The sequence below is a fragment of the Pantherophis guttatus genome, chromosome 4 (genome assembly GCF_059756535.1).
Source record: "Pantherophis guttatus breed Tessera chromosome 4, ASM5975653v1, whole genome shotgun sequence".
Taxonomy (NCBI): domain Eukaryota; kingdom Metazoa; phylum Chordata; class Lepidosauria; order Squamata; family Colubridae; genus Pantherophis; species Pantherophis guttatus.
Window position 1 is genome coordinate 139,906,970 of NC_142066.1, and position 18,926 is coordinate 139,925,895.

Below are 18,926 nucleotides of genomic sequence, written 5' to 3' on the forward strand. Positions count from 1 at the left end.
GATCCTTTCCTTGTAATTGCAATTACTAATAAAATAAATGTTTATTTCTGTGGCAGTCTTGTTTTGAATTACTGTATTTGGTACTGGTTTAGAATTATCACTTACCTTTCTTGAGATAATTACCATTTATACTTCTATTGCAGCTCACCTTAAACTTGGTTTAAAATGTCCTTTCATACAACTCAAATGAAATACTGAATTATAACTTCCTTGTTTTTCAGTGAAATGTGATACTGCATCTGGGTTAGCAGACCTTCTAAGCTGCTCTGACAACTTGATTGTAGTGTAATTTAAGTATCCTGAATCTTTTCAGCAATAAAATATAAGTCCTGTGCACAAAGAAACCCAATTCATCAATTTAAATTCCTGAAGTCACTACAGGTAGAAAAACTTAATCACAGGATTCTGTTGCTCCTGATAAATTTGTCCACAATTGAACCTTTGAGATAAAATATAATAATAATGAAACAGGATATGAAGAAATTGGTATAAGTATTTTTTTTTTACTGAAGGAGTCCATGTTTATCATTATATTTTAAACCATTTTTAAATATATATATATATCTTGCTTCTCAAGCAGTTTTCTCTTCTAGGCCTGTTCAGCTAACTGTGTTAAAAGTCCATGAAATTCTTATGCGACTGCGTGAAATTCTGTATCTATAAAAAAAAATAATCAGCAAACTTATATAAACACATACCAGTTAGTTTGCTTATCATCTTTCCAGGAAAGGCTTTAATTAGTGGTGAGATATGTGTTTACACACACATACACGTGTACACACACACACACACACACATTCTGCTTATGTGCCCTGAACATAATATTACTCTGCTGTTTTTCAGAAGTTCCTATAATCACATCTTATTATGTACATACAAAATTCCCTTATGTTAAGTCAAATCATCAGGCCGCCTAGCTAAGACTCATAAACAGGAGTAGATTTATTGTCTTGGGCTACAGAGCTTATATCTGCATTCTAACTTGGAATCTGTATCAGTTTTCCTAACTTGGTGCCTTTCAAACCTGTTGATTTTTATCTGTGTTGTCTGAAAATTAGGAGAACTAACATCCACACAGCTAGAAGGAATCATATTGGTAGTTAGCACTACCAATAGCACTACCAATGTTGTGCAGCCATGCTGGGAGATGATGGCAAGAAACAAGTTTGGGATTTTCTTTTTTCTTTTTGCATTTTGCAATCATATTAATAGTTTCTCTATATTTGTAGTAATCAATTATACTGAAGTGAGGGAGATGGATTAGAACCTCTTTTGTTGTTCAGTAGTAAAACTTTTAGGAAAAAAAAGAACAGGGCTACTCCATATGGAATACAGGTAGTTTTCGACTTATAACCATAACTGGGCCTGGAATTTTTGTCGTAAGTGGCCGCAGTTATAAGTTAAGCCAGACCCAATTTTAAGACAATATTTACAGAAGTCATTAATCAAATCAAACAGCCATTAAGCAAATCCAATCTGCAATGAACCTCTTTTTTTTTTTTGCCATAAATTAGCCAAAAAGGCCACAAATTGCAATCGCTTAACTGCAGAACACTGCAACTGTCATAAATATGAGCTAGTTGCCATGAGTCTAAATTGAGAACATGTGAATCAGTGGTGAAATCTGAACTGGTTTGCTACCGGTTCTCTGGCTGCGCATGTGCACTTTGTGCCAAGCGCATGCTGTATGCACCAAACACGCGCACACGCCTGCACAGTACGCACCAAAAGGAGGCTTGGGAAGGTAAGTAGAACAGCAAGGGGGGGAATCAGCTGTGATGCGCGAGCTTGGGAACCTTTTAAAAAACTTTTTAAAAGCATTTTTTACTACTGGTTCTCTGGAACCAGTAGTAAAAAAAATGCTTTAAAAAGGTAAAAAAAAAGGTTCCGATGATCACAACTGTGGCGCGTGATCGTCAGAACTTTTTTTTTTTACTTTTTTAAAGTAAAGAACCAGTAGTAAAAAATGCCTTTAAAAAGTTTTTTAAAAAGGTTCCCAAGCTCGCGCACCACGGCTGTGATCGTTGGAACTTCTTTTTTTTACACCTTTTAAAAACATTTTTAAAAAATGCTTAAAAAGTAAAAAAAAAAAAAAAAGTTCTGAAGATCAGCTGAGTGACGCATGACTTTTGGAATTTTTTTTTTTTTTTTTTACTTTTTAAGCATTTTTTAATTACCGGTTCACTATAAAGAAGAGTTGGAAAATCTTCCTACCCTTACTAAGATTCTACATCTACTTTCTGAGTGGCATTAAAGGTATCTTACTGAAAGTTTGGGTAGGTCTTGTTTTTTTTTAATCTTGCCCAGCTGAATGGGGTTTGAAAATAATCCATGAAATATAGGAGAGAATATGTGGATTCAGCAAGAACAATGGTAAAAAATTACAACATCTGTACGTCTTGAGGCTTAACATAGCTATAGATTTAGACTTAGATACCACTTCAAAGTGCTTTAAGCCCCCTTGAAACTGTTTACAGAGTCAGCATATTTTCTCCAACAATCTGGATCTTCATTTTACCCACCTTGAAAAGGTGGAATGCTTCCTAACATCGTATCTTATTCCCAAATAAATATGGAGGAAATACAGGATGTGTGCTGATTTCTGCATTTGTATCTATATGTGAAAATGTGTTAGTGATTGGACAAGGCAGAATGGCAAACTGCTTCCCAAATATTACCAAGAAAAATGCATGGTTGCTTCCATACCAGTGGTGGGTTGACCCCAGTTCGGACCGGTTCGCAAGAACCGGTAGTAAAACCGTCAGGAGGTTCTGCCCATTGACCTGGATGTCATCATAGATGATCTGTGCATGTGCAGAAGAGCGTGCACACGATGCTAACCAGTAGTAAAGTAGATGCTAACCAGTAGAAACCACCCCTGTTCCATACTATTATGAAGAGTTGTACTCGACACAAAGGTGTTTTTCCCCAAGTAGAGAAGGGTGTCCATAATATGACCCACAGGTTTTTTTAAACCTGTTCTTCATATAATCAGCAACTTTAATGCTCTGTGTACAATATGTATGGGTGATATTTGTTTTAAATATACAACATGTTTCTTTTAAAATCCTGGAGTTAGTTTGTCATGCAAATGCACTTTGTGCCGCATTTTGACATTTGTGTTTCTAAAAAACTACTTTCCTCTATCCTACCTCCAGGCTGTTGCATTTCATAGAGATGTGGGAAGCTGTAATGGTGTCCTCGAGCTCCAAAATTCCTCTGCCCGCCCCCCAGTTCATGCCTCCCCTCCCCTTATAGGTGAATATATGGATGAAAAGGATTATGTGCCTCCTGCAAACAGGATAGTGCATGCCGAAAGAACTCGATTTGTTAATGCTCATAAATCAAAACACCTGCATCTGGAAAGTCAGATTGATATCCATAAATGCAAAATCTTTTCAGATGGTTACAGTGACACAAACCTGATGGATATGGAATCAGCAACTTCTCTGCCAAACAAAACAAAAGGAAAAAAACACACCCTTCCTGTATGCCTACAACTGAGTATCTATTGCTTTATACAACTAATGCAAACTTATTTCAGGCACTCTTCTCTGGCTGAAGATAAGGATGGGGAAAACTTTTCCAGTTCTAGTGTGAATCTGAAGAAATGGACTATTATCTACAGCAGGGTGTCAAACTGACCCAGGGGTGTGTGCTTAGATCTGGCCCTGGAAACAGCAAAGGACCAGCCCACAGTGCCTCTGCCAGTGAAAACGGAACTCAGGAGGGCCGCAGGTAGTCCTCCCGAGCTCTGTTTTCTCTGGTAGAGGGTTGCAGGAAGCTGTCACAGCCAAAAATGGAGCTCAAGAGCCAGTTTTTGCTGGCAGAGCGCTTGGGCCACCACCGGCACCAATGACATGAGTGACGTCGAACTGGCCACACCCACCTTGGCCCCCCAAGGGCAAACACAACCCTGATGCGGCCTTCAATGAAATCGAGTTTGACACCCCTAATCTACAGGGATTGTTGGGGCAATCAGTGTGTGAGTTTTAAGACTCTTGGTTACTTTTCATTGCAGGTTTATAGAGATATCTTCTTGGGAGCCACTTCAGAAAAAATACTTATTAAACTCCTGTCTTAGCTCTATTGTTATCAGAAAGTAAAATGATCAAAATAGAGAGATCTCTTTCATTATTTGTCTGCAACTCTATGAAGGCTTTAATTATTAGACCTGTCTTTTCCTTGAATTCCCTTGGGGTGAATCTGTGCTACAACAGAGTCTGGTTTAATGAAGACCTGGATAAAGAGATGGCTGGACATAGCTCTGACACAGAAGAAACGTGAGGCACTTCTTTAGGAGGAAGGGATTCATTTTTAATGGGAGATTAAATACAATTCCTGTGGTTTCTTTCGGGATGCTAGCTTTTACATAATAGAGAAGGATAGGAAGTGGGGGAGTTACTGTAAAGCAAAAGTCAGCAATCTTTGGGCCGGAAGCCAATCTGGCTGTCAATGCAGTCCAGGGATCTCTGCTTGTTTTTCCTATCAGGAAGCTGCCAGAAGGAAATTGTAACTGCTGATTTCCTCTTGCTATTGATGCCTTGGAATCAATAATGAGCTTGAAAACTAGTGGCTTACCTCCACTATTGATCTCAGGTGGGGCAGTCAGAAAAATCGTCACTGCCTCTCCTTTTCTCAGAGCACCAAAATCCCAGCAAGGAGGGCAATGGAAGAGTGCAAGATGGATTTTGGCAAGGTGGATTTGATTTAAATCAACTCAATTTAAATCACAATTTAAATCACTAGTAAAAAGGTTTGATTTAAATCAACTCAATTTAAATTAAAATTTTTAAAGAGCAACTGTCATCTCTGTCCCGCAGCGGCTCCTCCTCTGACCCACTGCTGACTCACCGACAGTCCCATTCACTTTAATGGGAAGGCTGGTGATGGGGCAGTGACACAACAAGGTGAGGGATGGGGCGGGCAGCAGGTGAGTGGATGCCCCCTAGCAGGTGCTGCCATGATGGATCTGAAATGACAGGTGCTCTTTAAATGTAAGGACTCATTCTTGCTGGTAGTTAGAATCTTTAATATTATTATTTGCAAACAAAATGGAAGTTTGCTATTTAGCTTGCAGAGCTTGGATTCATTGGATTCATTGAATGAGTTTACAAAATATTTATAAAAATGTAAATGTTGCAGAATATACAGCCTGATGCTACATAACTAAGCTCCATTTCATGCGGAATAAACTATATTATTAATGTATCTTAAATAGAAAACTATCTTTAGATAGATTTTTATTCCAAAAGTACCGTATTTTTCGGAGTATAAGGCACACCTTAGTTTTTGGGAAGGAAAATAAGAAAAAAGCTGATTGGCGGGTGAATCAGCCTCCTGGAATATCCCCAATCAGCTGTTCCCAGAGTTGAATTTTAGCAACAGGTTCGTTGGTTGTGAGTTCTGTGCCTTGCTTTTTTTTTTTTCCCCAGCCTCTGAAACCTCTGTTTCACAGGCTTTTTTTCCTGCCTCTGAAACTTCTAAAACTCCATGTAAGAAAAAAACTTTTTTTCCTGTCTCTGAAAGCCTCCAAAACAGAGTTTCAGAAAAAAAGCCTCTGAAGTTCTGTTTGGAGGTTATTTTTCTGAAGCTTCATTTCTGATGCTTTTTTTAGCCTCTGAAACCTCAATTTGAGAAGCTGGGCAGGGCTGCATTTGGAGTATAAGACGCACTCAGATTTTCATTCTCTTTTTTAGGGGAAAAGGGTGCTTATACTCTGAAAAATACGGTATTTTATTAAAATAAATTTGATAAAAATAAAAAATTCCAATTTAAATAAAAAAAATCTGATTTAAATTTAAAAAAAACATTTTTAATTAAAAAAAAATCATCACTTTTTATCCACCCTGGATTTTGGGTTAGAAACGAATTAAAAGTGGATGCATAGATACTACCTCTGATCTGGCCACTTGTGAAACTCTCAGAGGTAAACATGCTGCACATATCTGCAGTAAAGAAAAGAATGTGTGGCTTAAGGGTTAAGGGGGAAACACTAGACTCAAATCCACCCGCAACTATGAAAACTCATGGTGACCTTGGGCCAGTCACATTCTCTTGACCCACTCACTTGCGGGGTAATTTTGGGTATAAAAATAGAGGAGAAGCTGCTAGAGATGTTGCCTTGAGTTTTCGGAGAAGACATAGAATATAAATTTAAGAAATACCTTCAATTTTTTGATTTTTGAACATTGCAGACTTCTTTGTGTGCTTTATTTCATTATTTGTATCAGACTCACTATTAAAGACATCAAAGTCTCAATAAACACAAGATGTAATCATCTAGTACAGGGGTGTTAAACTCGCAGCCCGCGGGCTGGATGGGTCACTCCCTGGCCACATACTCCCCGGCAAAATGGGGAAAAGTCGCGATATGCCATGTGACGCCAACGTAACGCCGCGAGTTTGACACCCCTGCTCTAGTACCACTTGAATGTATTCAAAATTGTAATAGTTGCTCTAGTAATATTTGCAACGTTGAAACAGCTGCATATGGCTCCTAGCCTCAAAAATAAGACTTTTGTTTTGTTTTGTTTGCATGTTATAGAAACCCATCAATTTGTAAAACTAGTAAAAACTCAACTTTGGCTATGTATCCATTTGGTGAATAAAGAGTTGATTGAGTGATTAACACTTCTGCATTGCATTATGCAAACTAGAATTTTGTTTTGACTTGGCCTAATTCTGTTACAATTGGAAATATTTATGGCTGCTGTTTGCTCTTAAAAGGGTTGCATAAAAGTGACCACTCTTTCAAGGTGATAAAACCAACAGAGCCAAATAGTAATGTTTGTTGTATAAAGAATTAAAGTACAGTGATAATACCAGAAGAATAGTTCTCTTGGATTGCCAAGACTCATCTTGGTCCAGCATTTTGTTTTTCCCAAGAGTAAATCAAGTACTTCAGGGTGCTCACAAGCAAAAGAGATGGAAATAGGCAAACACCTCTCCTACCATTTTCCCTCTGCAGTTATAATTTGGATGCAAGAGGCACCAACTTGGTAGTAACATTAAATCTTCAAAGTAACCCTTGATAGATTTTTTCCACTGATTTGCTAAATCTCCTTTTAAAACCATCTAATTTAGTAGCCATCATCATGTCTTGTGGAAATGAATTCCAAGGGTTAATTAAGGTTAACTAATCAAGGAGAGAAGCAACCGGGAATTAAGGAGAAACTTCCTGACAATGAAAACAATTAATCAGTGGAACAGTTGCCTTCAGAAGTTGTGGGTGCTTCATCACTGGAGATTTTTAAGAAGAGATTGGACAGCCATTTATCTGGAATGGTATAGGGTCTCCGGTTTGAGCACAGGGTTAGACTAGAAGACCTCCAAGATACCTTTTAACTCTATTCTGATTGATTAAGCAAATTAAGATATATTATAGTGAGGTTAACTCATATTTTTATAAAACTAGGTGGCATTCATTGACCTTCCCAGGTAATCTTTTAGTTGCATGTACTATTTTGTGCCACACAGCTACAAGGTCTTTCTAATTGATAACATACAAAGCTTTGTGCTAAAGAAATTTTTTAACAAAGTTTTCCATCTTAGAATAAGAACTACTGTATATTAGACCTATTTTTGTTTAGGATACAATTTTTGCATTAAATCATTCTATGAAGCTAGCTTGCCTTCTCTGATATGAGGAAATACTTTTGTAAATGTTTTACACATCAGTGGAGCGGGTGATGTTTTTGCCCGTGATTTGCCTTTATGAAGGGAAAAAAGTCAGTAACATTTGCAGTTTATTTTGCTCTGCTATATATTAGAAAAAAATATTAAGCTTTAATTTGCAGGCACTTCAGAGAGGTTCAAAAAAGTCTGAGTGCCTCCATAAGTGAGATGAATATAGATGGCAGATTATCCATCTTTTATTTAATGGTAATCTGTTTCTCAGTATATGAAACCATCATGCTTGCATTCCCTCTACAGTACACAATTAAATTGCTGCTTAATTCATTATAGCAGTTCTAAAAGTTTAGGCTTTCAGTTTCCAGTTGAGAATTCTACTGTCTGGGGAATTCTGGGAGTTGAAGTCCACACAACTTAAAATTGTGGAGGTTTTATTTACAGAACAGAATAACAGAGTTGGAAGGGATCTTGTAGGCCATCTAGTCCAACCCCCCACCCAAGCAGGAGACACTATACCAGGGCTGTCAAACATGTGGCCCACAGTTGGATGCATCACGTGCTGGCCACGCCCACACCCGGTTGGTGAAGGGGGGGGGGAAAGTCACAATACATCACGTGACGACGCAAATTTGACACCCCTGCTCTACACCATATCTGACAGATGGCAGTCCAGTCTTTTAATGAGTGAAGATTTAAATTGTTATATTAGTTTTATCTTTAAGGTAAGATTAGTATTTAAATGGAGTTCATGTAAAGCAATAGTGAAGTTCATCATAGGAAAAGAAATAGCATATATGGAAGAACTACTGTATTTTCTTTGTGGTTCCTTAAAACTTCTGCAGTTTTTTAAAAAAACAAGACATCTGTAACTTGTTCTTAGCTCCGACATATTAAGCAAAGGCTGAAAAGAATGTAAGCCTTTTGAAAGTTGCTCAGTTTTGCAAGCAGTTAGAGTAAAAAAAAATTTCACTAGATTATTATTAGGCAACAGGGCAAACTATAAGCTGATCGATTGGTAAAAATTCCCCTGAATTTCCTTTGACTCCTGGTGATCATGTTTATTTTTAAAGTAAGTTGTACCAATTTCAATGGAATGTATTTTGATCACTTTTAGGAAGGAAATGCTCTTTCAAAGCCTCATTACATTGTTCCTTTGGAGCAATAATCAGTCATGATGTACAAGAAACAATATCAAAGCAACTTTTGTGATTGTGGTTTCCTGCCCCCGCTTAGATTCTTTTATCTGGATTTCAAAATTCTTACAGTCACATCTTCATAATTGCTCACTGGAAATGTGGGTACTTTTTGGTAATTATCAGGTCTGTTGTTCCTGCCAAAGTACACGCCTGAAGATCACAATAGTCTCTTCGTTGATCAACCAAGCTTCTAACCTATTGTTTGGACTGGTAGAAAATGGCATTCATCAATTTGTATAAAAATAATAGTGAATGATAGACCAACCAAAAAGAATTGCAAGAGAATGCCAAGGATTACAGAGAACCTTCAATAAATTATTAGGTCAGTGTGCAGTGCTGTGAATTATGGGTTTATTATTCACAAGCAGTGGACTAGCACAGGCCAGTGCTCCTAGTCTTTCTTCCTGTCATAATGATTTCACAAACTTAGACATATTAAAATGATGGTTTGGCTTTAGAGTCATACATGAATTCCTGGCATGTCACTCTGAAACTTACCAGAAAATCATAAACCAAGAACAGACTCCAGCTTCTTTGACAAGTACAGGTCAGAAAACCTAATCCTAATATACAGGAGATTCTTGATTTATGACCATAATTGAGCCTGAAATTATGGTTGTAAATTGTGGCCATTGTTATGTTGCTCGCCACATGAACATGATTGATTGTATGTCTTTTTTTTGGGGGGGAGGGTCAATCGCTTAGTGAATATTAGTCATTAAATGAACATCATGATCACTAAACAAACCAATTTTCATCAATGGCCATTTTTTGCTGGAATCCAGAAATAAACATGGAAACTTATGTTTAAATGACTGTGAGATGCTGAAAATGGCTGCAAATGTGAACTGGTTGCCAAATGCCTGAAATATGATCCCATGACTGCAGAGGGGAGTGTGGCCATCAGAACCAGGTCAGAGGCCTGTTGTAACTTTGATCACTAAATGACCAGTCATTAAATGAGAACTATCTGTAGTAACAAATAAACTAGTACTTTTGATTTTTTTTTTAGGGAAGCAGTGGCTCAGTGGCTAAGATGCTGAGCTTGTCAATCGAAAGGTCGGCAGTTCAGCGGTTCGAGTCCCTAGTGCCGCATAACAGAGTGAGCTCCCGTTACTTGTCTCAGCTTCTGCCAATCTAGCAGTTCGAAAGCATGTAAAAAATGCAAGTAGAAAAATAGGGACCATCTTTGGTGGGAAGGTAACAGCGTTCCGTGCACCTTTGACGTTTAGTCATGCCGGCCACATGATCACGGAGACCTCTCAGGACAGCGCTGGCTCTTCGGTTTTGAAATGGAGATGAGAACCGCCCCCTAGAGTCAGGAACGACTAGGACATATGTGCAAGGGAGCCCTTTACCTTTACCTTTGATTCTTTTGGCTTGTTTTGCCACTCCGGCAGACAGAACTACATGAGAGCAAAAGGTGAATATGTCCAACATACTGTTTATGAACATAAGCCAGAATTTATAGCAATTCTGTTTTAGTGTATGACTGGATGAACTCTGCATCTGGTTAAGTTTGTTTATGTTTCCCCAATTATATTTTAAAATTCTCTTTGAAGCTTAAACTGAAATAAATCATTGTAGTAATGCGAAATAGATTAATGCTCAAGTTATGGCCAGATGGTTATGTTTAAAGATTTCCATGTGGCTGGCAGATAACTATTTTGCTTGTGATATTAAGCAAGTATAGACAGTTGGCATCTGGTGCTTTGCTTGGAAAGCCTGCTGTTGCTCGAAACAGGTGATCCTGTTACCTTTTACTTTGCCATTTTTTAATTAATACTGCTTATAGTACAGTCAATAGCATCTGTAGTGAAGCTTTTCAAGCTGTCTGTTTGCTCTCTGAGCTAGCCTGTATCAAGCAAGATGTTCCTTAACCTTTAGAGGAGAGGAGAGGAGAGCTGAGTTGAGTTGAATTCTTTATTGGCCAAGTGTGTTCCTTGGACACACAAGGAATTTGTCTTCGCAGCATAAGTTCTCTGTACATAAAAGATATGTGATAAATCATGATCGTAGTTATTATAAATACATTCATCATGAATCATAAGATACAATACTTAGCTATAGTTATAGGATACTAAATAAGCAATCAAGATAAATCATACTAGGAAACTAAATAAAACAAATTGTAATGATACTAGCAACAAAATTATAGTCATAAGTAGAAAAGGAAATAGGTAATAGGAAGGATGAGAATAATAATAATAGTAATAGTCTTAGTAAACAGTTTTATTGTAAAATACTTTACATTTTAATTTTAATTTTCATAGTTTGATTGTAAAATACTTTACTGATATAACTTCTGCTATGAAAGCATTTCATTACCCAAACAGAAACAAAACGTGCATTTCCTGGTTTTTATAGGATTTGGAAAGAAACATTTTCTAAGATAGGATTACAGATCAGAGAGATAGTAAAGTTGCAAGTGAAGTTGGGAGATTGAGAATGGAGGCTAGATGTATTGATAGTGATTTTTCCTTACGTGTAAAGGTTAAATATTGTAAAGGTTAAATATTGAAAAGGTACATAAGATAATAAGGTGACTTATTATCAATTACTTTGGTTGGGTGAACAGGCAATATTTCTTCCACAGGATTACCATCCTTTAGTAGGGTATATGGATTTTTGTTCTACATTTTCTCATCCTTATGTGATTTATGTTGCAACAGATGATGGAGCACTTAGCCAGACTTGGTTGATCTCAGAAAAGATAAATATGATTGGACCTAGATGTTTGAGTGGGAGATCACCAATAAATGCCAGAATTGCAAAGTGGCTTGAATAATAATAATAAAAAAAATCTGGAAGAAATGCAGTTCCATGTTATTATTCAGAAAAAGGTACGGACCATGGCCAGGTCAAGGGAAACTTTATTATCATGTGTGCATTAGCTTTATTCCTCATTCTCCTCCACTTGCTTTCCAAATAAAAATGAATAATTTCTGTAATTTTATGAATAAGCCATACACAGGTTGCTTTAGCAGCTGCAGCTTTCTCTTAACTTTTGTAGTAATTTTTGTTTCTTCCTATCCCACTTAAGACACATACAGATGTGATATTGTCACATTTTAAAGGCTGGAGAGATTCACCCATATCTCTTTCAGTTGAACACATCATTAGTTTGGAGACTTTGTTCCCGTAAGTGACCTAAATCCAGTAGTGCCAGTATTCTAAGGTGACCTGTCCCGTACCTCCCTTCCCTGCCACCACCATGTTTGAATTCAAGCACGGTGCATTCAACCTGCCCCTTTCGTCAGCCTTTCCAATGTCTTCCTTTACTTCATCTCTTCTTTGCTGTTCTAACACTTCACTGTCCATAGCATTGGTTTTTCTGCAGTCCTCACCACGGCATCCATGGAAGAACATCTGCAGTCTGTATTCAGGTGACATCCAGCCCCAATACTGCAAATGCTTGCCAGGATAAAATCTACAATTCTTGATAGGGGGAGGGGTCAATCCATCCCTGACTGGCTGCTCTGTGCATGCACCATTTTGCATATTTTTGTTTATGACACTGCGCACCGGCGCAGTGGTTAGAATGCAGTACTATAGGCTACTTCTGCTGCCTGCCGGCTACCTGCAATTTGGCAGTTCAAATCTCACCAGGCTCAAGGTTGACTCAGCCTTCCATCTTTCCCAGGTCGGTAAAATGAGAACCCAGATTGTTGGGGGCAATATGCTGACTCTGTAAACTACTTAGAGAGAGCTGTAAAGCACTGTAAAGCGGTATATAAGTCTAAGGGCTAGAGCTACATGCCTGAGTATTTCATTTTATACAAATCATTGGCTTACCTAGATCCATAAATCTAGGTTCTTTTACTTCTGAATATACTAAGACACACATGCAGTTTTAATTCTCTGTAGGAACCAAAAAAATGGGGGTTTTTGAAATGAAAGTGATCTTTTGTGAGGTGTAGCTATGAAGTTGCTGGACTAGAATAGAGCAGATATTAGTTTAGGTGTATCACTCAAAGAAAGCTGTTACTTTTCTCTTATAGATTTTTAAAATTCATTTTTCATATTTTTCTTTAGTATCTCTTTCAGAAGAAAGCCTTGTAAGAGGTTCTTTCCTGTTAATGTAACAAAGTACCTCCCTGGTGACCTTCGGCCAGTCCCTCCCTCTCAGCCCAACCTATCTCACAGGATTGTTGTTGTAGGGAAAATAGGAGAAGTAAGAAGTGTTATATATGTTCACTGCCTTGAGTTACTTATAAAGTAATAAATGTGATACTTTCTCAGCACACTAGAGGTCATTGTATAATGAGAGGAACTGCTTCAGAGGGAGGCTAGAGTTTCTATACAGATTTCTTACTGAGTCTTACTGAGTCAAATCGCTCAAAAAAAGCTGTTATTTTTCTCTTGTAGATTTTTAAAATTCATTTTTCATATTTTTCTTCAGTATCTCTCTTGGAAGAAGGACTTGTAAGGGATTCTTTGCTGATAATAGTGTTCCAATATCAAGACAGTATTCCAATACCTAATATAGCAATGTTCTAATATCTAAGGGGCTGCCACAAAGAGGGGGAGTCAACCTATTCTCCAAAGCATATGAAGGCAGAACAAGAAGCAAACTAATGATGGAAACTAATCAAGGATGGAATCACACTAGAACTAAGGAGAAATTTCTTGACAGTTAGAACAATTAATCAGAAAAAAGACTCCAGAAGTTGTGGGTGCTCCAACACTGGAGGTTTTTAAGAAGAGTTTGAACAACCATTTGTCTGAAATAGTATAGGGTTTCCTGCTTGAGCAGGAGTTGAACTACAAGACTTCCAAAGTCTCTTCCAATTTGGTTATCCTGTTATAAGTAAAAGAAACAAAACCAGAGTACAACTTCAAGTGAAGAATACCATATGTGAGACACCATGCCATTGCTTCAACATATTTGCCAAATATTCAGATTATGATCTATGATATCAGAGCCTGTGCACATTGATCTTCTTGGGAGTCATCTTCTCTGTTTGAGTTCTACAATCTTAGTTCAGAATTCAGAAAGGGTTGGTTGTATACTCACGTTGCTTTTATTAGCATGATGTCATGTACTCGCAACATCAAATTGTTAATCTTTCAGATCATCACCTTTAACCCTATCTTTTTGAGGACTTCAACATTGTGCACTGTTCTTTGCATTCATAAAATTTCAGATGATGTTGTTAGATGTTTAAATTAGCTCTTTAAGATGTTTACTTCTTGGAACAGGCCATGCTTCCTCCTTATACTTGCTGTGATCACAAGTGCATGATATGATGGGACATTAACAAAGCTCTGCATTAGGCACCCTTTAAGTTCAAATAGACAATAATTATTTCATTTGACTTAACAGTCCCTTTAATGATCACATGTTTTTTATTTCCTCTAGGGAAAAGTAACTTCAGACTGAAAATTTTTCTGGTGAATCGGTGTCTGTTGCTGTGCTCTGGGCAGTCAGGAACAACTGTTAAGGTGAGCTTATTAACAAAAGTTTCTTTTAGAAGAAAAATCAATACAACATGATTTACAGGTGGCATTACCCACCCACAAGATTGACCAAAATGTGCAAAAATTGCTCACCAAAATGTTGGAAATGTAAAGCAACATTAGGCACTTATTATCATATGTGGTGGGGGTGCCCAAAAGCCAAGGACTTTTGGTGCCAAATAAAACAGCGGCTAGAAGAGATGTTAAACAAGATGATAAATATGACGCCAGAACTCTTCCTTCTGGGTATAGTAAGGGATAATTTCAAAAAAGAAGAAATATATCTTATGGTACACATATTAACGGCAGCGAGGTTGATATTCGCACAAAATTGGAAATGCAGAGAGAACCCACAAGAGGTAGAAATAATTAACAAAATATTGACCTGTGCAGAAATGGACAGGTTAACAATGGAGCTCAAAGATAAAGATGAATCAGAATTCTATGTAACCTGGAATACATTTTATAAATGGCTAGAGAAAAGGAGGAATGTAGGGATAGAGAATTAGAAACAGTGAAGAAAAGGGGAGAAAGATAAATAAAATTAAATTAAGAAATATTAGATAGGAATAAATTGGATTTGAATAGAGACGAAGGGAATAGGTATGCAATTGAAGTGTGATTGAATGTACAAGAAGTATATATGGAATATGCATGATATTATATTGTAATATACGTGAAAGAAAAAGTGTTAGAAAAGTATTATCAGACAAGTCACACCAAGTCTAATGTTTTTAAAGTGTATACTTAATAAAATTTATTTTTTTTAAAAAAGTTTCTTTTAGAAGCAACAGACCTCAAATATTAAACGTAACAATTTTGTCCAAAACCTTACTTCTTGAATACATTACAAGCAGTAGTGAGTTCCACTTATCTTCACTACCGCTTTGGAAGTGTGAGCGCTTGTGGGTGGTGCCTCTGCATGTGCACAGAACTTCTGTGCAGGTGTAGAGCATCCATGATGACGTCCAGATGGATGGGTGGAGCCTCCCACCGCCACCACTATCGGTTCAGCTGAAGTGAGGACAACCAGTAGAAACCAACCACTGATTACAAGGAAGATTCATTGCATCATTAATTCAGTTCTTGAACTAGACAGATGTAAAAATTGGCCTATAAGTAACATGATAACTATGACTGTCCTTGACTTAGCGACTGTTCAAAGTTACGGTGGATATATTTGGTGGTTGTTTATGACCCAGATTTGAAGTTCCAATAGTTGCACATGCCCTCCCACAGTCACATGACTGAATTTTGGGTGCTTGGCAATATGGCCTCATTTTGGGTATGTGCAGGGATGGGTTCTAAATTTTTTTACTACCGGTTCTGTGGGCGTGGCTTATTTTGTGGGCGTGACTTGATGGTCATGTGATAATTCTTTAGGATTTAACAGAGGTACTGGTCTACCAGGCTTTTAACTGCTTGCAGAGCTTTACCGGTCTACCCATTTATTTTTGCAGGCACCGGTCTACTCATTTGTTATTGGAGGCACCGGTCTACCACCAAACTGCCTTTTACCACTGATCAGCTGTAGGGCAGCCCTTTGAAGCCCCGAGGCAAGAGTTAAACAGTTTTTCCTTATAGCCCATCAGCTGGGACTCAGGAGGCAGCAATAGATTGGGGGTGGGGCCAAATAAAAGGTAAGAATAACAGGGGGGGGGCAGAACCGGTTCGGTGACATCATATCATCACCACTACCGGCTCAGCAGAACCAGACCGAACTGGGAAGAATCCACCACTGGGTGTGTGCAATGTCCTGCAGTCACATGACCACAGTTTATGATGATTTTATTGAAAATTGGCTCTAAATTCCAGTTTTTTGGGGAAACCACGCTCATGCCAAACCATTGGTTCGGTAATGACAGCGGCATTCACTTAACAAGTGCAGTGGTTCATTTAACAACCGCTGTAAAATCATTTTAGTACCTTCATGCCTTATGTCCAGAATGGGCAGGCTCTATTACAGTTCTAAGCTAAGTACTACTGTATTGATCACATAATGTAAGGTTTTGTCCTACTTCCTTCTCAATGGACTGGATATTTTCACTGCTAATTATTGAATTTATTAGTGAAGCTTCACCAATGAATGCAGTAATATGGCAAGGACTATAGACAGAACAATAAGTGGAACAACTTGCCTGCAGAAGTTGTGAATGCCCCAACACTGAAAATTTTTAAAAAGATATTGGATAACCATTTGTCTGAAGTGGTGTAGGGTTTCCTGCCTGGGCAGGGGGTTGGACTAGAAGGGAACTCAAGGTCCCTTCCAACTCTGTTATTCTATTCTATTCTATACAAAGTTTTATCCTATAGCAAACTGGCTACTAAAGAATGAGTTCTGGCTTTCAGGCAAAGAATCTGAAACATAAAATAGGGTGCCCTTCTATTTTTATTTATCTATATAGCATATTTTACAATGAGGAGCAATGGAAGTGTTTCCTACATATTTTCTGTAATGTTAGGGTAGATACATATAGACTTACTATATCTTAGCATAATAGCATGTATTTGCTGTTTGCTGAGTTTGGCCTTACTTTGTGATATAGATTGTTCCCACACATTTTCAAATTGCATTCAATGAACACAGATAAAACTGTAACTTTCATACAGGCAAAATTCCGAAAGTATAAAAAAATGGAAATGAATATAAAACTTGGAGAAACCTATAATTAGTTTAAAAGCAATCCACATAAGAAGACTCAGTCCTGGATGCTTTCATGCCAAAACTATCTTCTATAGACTTGTTTCCTATCTAGACAAAAAAAAAGATGTTGCTCCTTAAAAATTAATACTTCTGTTCATAATGACCATTAACATTATTGCTGTTCTTGATCCTACTCCTAATACTGATAGCAGAAAGTATTGCAAGTTCTCCGAGGCATAAAAAAAATAAAATGGTTCTCTCTAAGCTTAACTCTTCTTACATGGTTGCTGTGGGAAAATAGAAGAAGAAGGAGTATTATGTGTACAGATAGTCCTCGATTTACAACAGTTCATTTAGTGACAGTTAAAAAGTTACAATGGCACTGTGAAAAGAGACTTATGACCGTTTTTCACACTTACAACCGTCACACAGTCATGTGATCAAAATTCAGGTGCTTGGCAACTGACTCTTATTTATGGTTGTATGGTCATGTGATCAGCTTTTTGCGACCTTCTGACAAGCAAAGTCAATGGGGAAGCCAGATTCGCTTAACAACCATGTTATTAACAAATACAATGATTTACATGATTCCATGTTGGTTTTAATGTTTGATACTGATTTTTAATTGATATGTTTTAAATTATGGGCCAAATTTCATTAATTAGTTTTAATAATTATTTTAACTTTTGCGTACAAATGTTTTCATTTTAGCTGTTCACCGCCCTGAGTCCGAAAGGAGAAGGGCGGTATACAGATTTAATAAATAAATAAATAAATAAATTTACTTAACAACTATGGCTAGAAAAGTCATAAAATGAGGCAAACTCACTTAACAAATGTTTCATTTAGCAATATAAATTTTGGCCACAATTGTGGTCGTAACTTGAGGAGTACCTGTATTTGCTACTTTGAATTATTTATAAAATAATAAAGGCAGTAAATAAATAAATAAATAAATAAATGTTTGAAATGAAATAAGTAAATAAATAAATACCTACATATGTTGAAACAGTCAAAAATATCAGTGGGATATACCATTTTTTTCAGACTATAAGACGCACCAAGATTTCAAAGAGGAATACAAGAAAAAAAAAAGTTTGTGCCTTCCTTTGCCTCCAGGAGCACTCTGCGGGTCTCCGAAATCTTCTGCACATCCCGATTTTGCGAAAAAGGGACCTGTTTTTGGCAAAAATGGGACGCACAGGGCGGAGTTTCAGGAGGCCAAAAATGGCTGTATTCGTTGTATAGGATGCATCAACATTTCCACTCTCTTTTGGGGGGGGGGTCCTATACATCTTATATGTGTCTTATACTCTGAAAAGTACAGTACTTTTTCCACACAACTCTATGTAAGGCTTTTAGAATATCCTAAAAAGTGTATGTGTAGTCTTGTTTGTGCATGAGAACCAACCTGTTTTCCAAAAAGGATCATCTTCAGAACCTAGTAAGACCCACGGAGAAGGAATATTCTTTGTTTCTCAGCCTCGGATCTCCCTTCCCTTGCTTTCCTCCCTTCCCCAAATTTCTATGGAACAAGTGCTGAAAATGACATAGCTTCTTAATTCTTACCATGACTGACATAGCAAGCTAATCTTAAAAAATAAAAACAAGTCAACTGGTTCATGTATTCTTGGCAACAATGGAAAAGAGGTTGGCAATTGTTTTCTGGAATTTTTTTTCCCTCTTCCAACTTTAGTATCCAACTTTTTTGTTTCTTGATGGTCTCCTATCTAAATATTAAGCAGATCTGATGATTAACATTTCAAAGGTCAGCCAGGGATGTTGTCTGCTAAGTTTCTTAGATAATAAACCCAAACAAGCCCAAAAAAATAGCAACCATCTCTTCCCCAAATCCAGATGGAAAATCACACCAACCACACCCCTTTTGCATCATCACAACTTCTGTAAACAGATAAAGGACTCACAGCAAATCTCCTCTGCCAGACATCCTTGAGGAAACGTTGATTATAGGTTGTGTGCCAAAGCAGAGT

At 37.5% G+C, this 18,926-nt stretch overlaps 1 protein-coding gene across 22 annotated transcripts in view; it reads left to right on the forward strand.

The window, feature by feature from the left end:
- Window positions 1-18,926, forward strand: part of SVIL (supervillin) — a 173,912-nt gene that overhangs the window by 31,063 nt on the left and 123,923 nt on the right. For all 22 annotated transcript variants that reach the window (XM_087892926.1, XM_087892935.1, XM_087892942.1 and 19 more), the window contains exon 2: window positions 14,194-14,276. The gene's annotated coding sequence lies outside the window, so the exon portion shown is untranslated. The remainder of the gene's footprint in view (window positions 1-14,193; window positions 14,277-18,926) is intronic.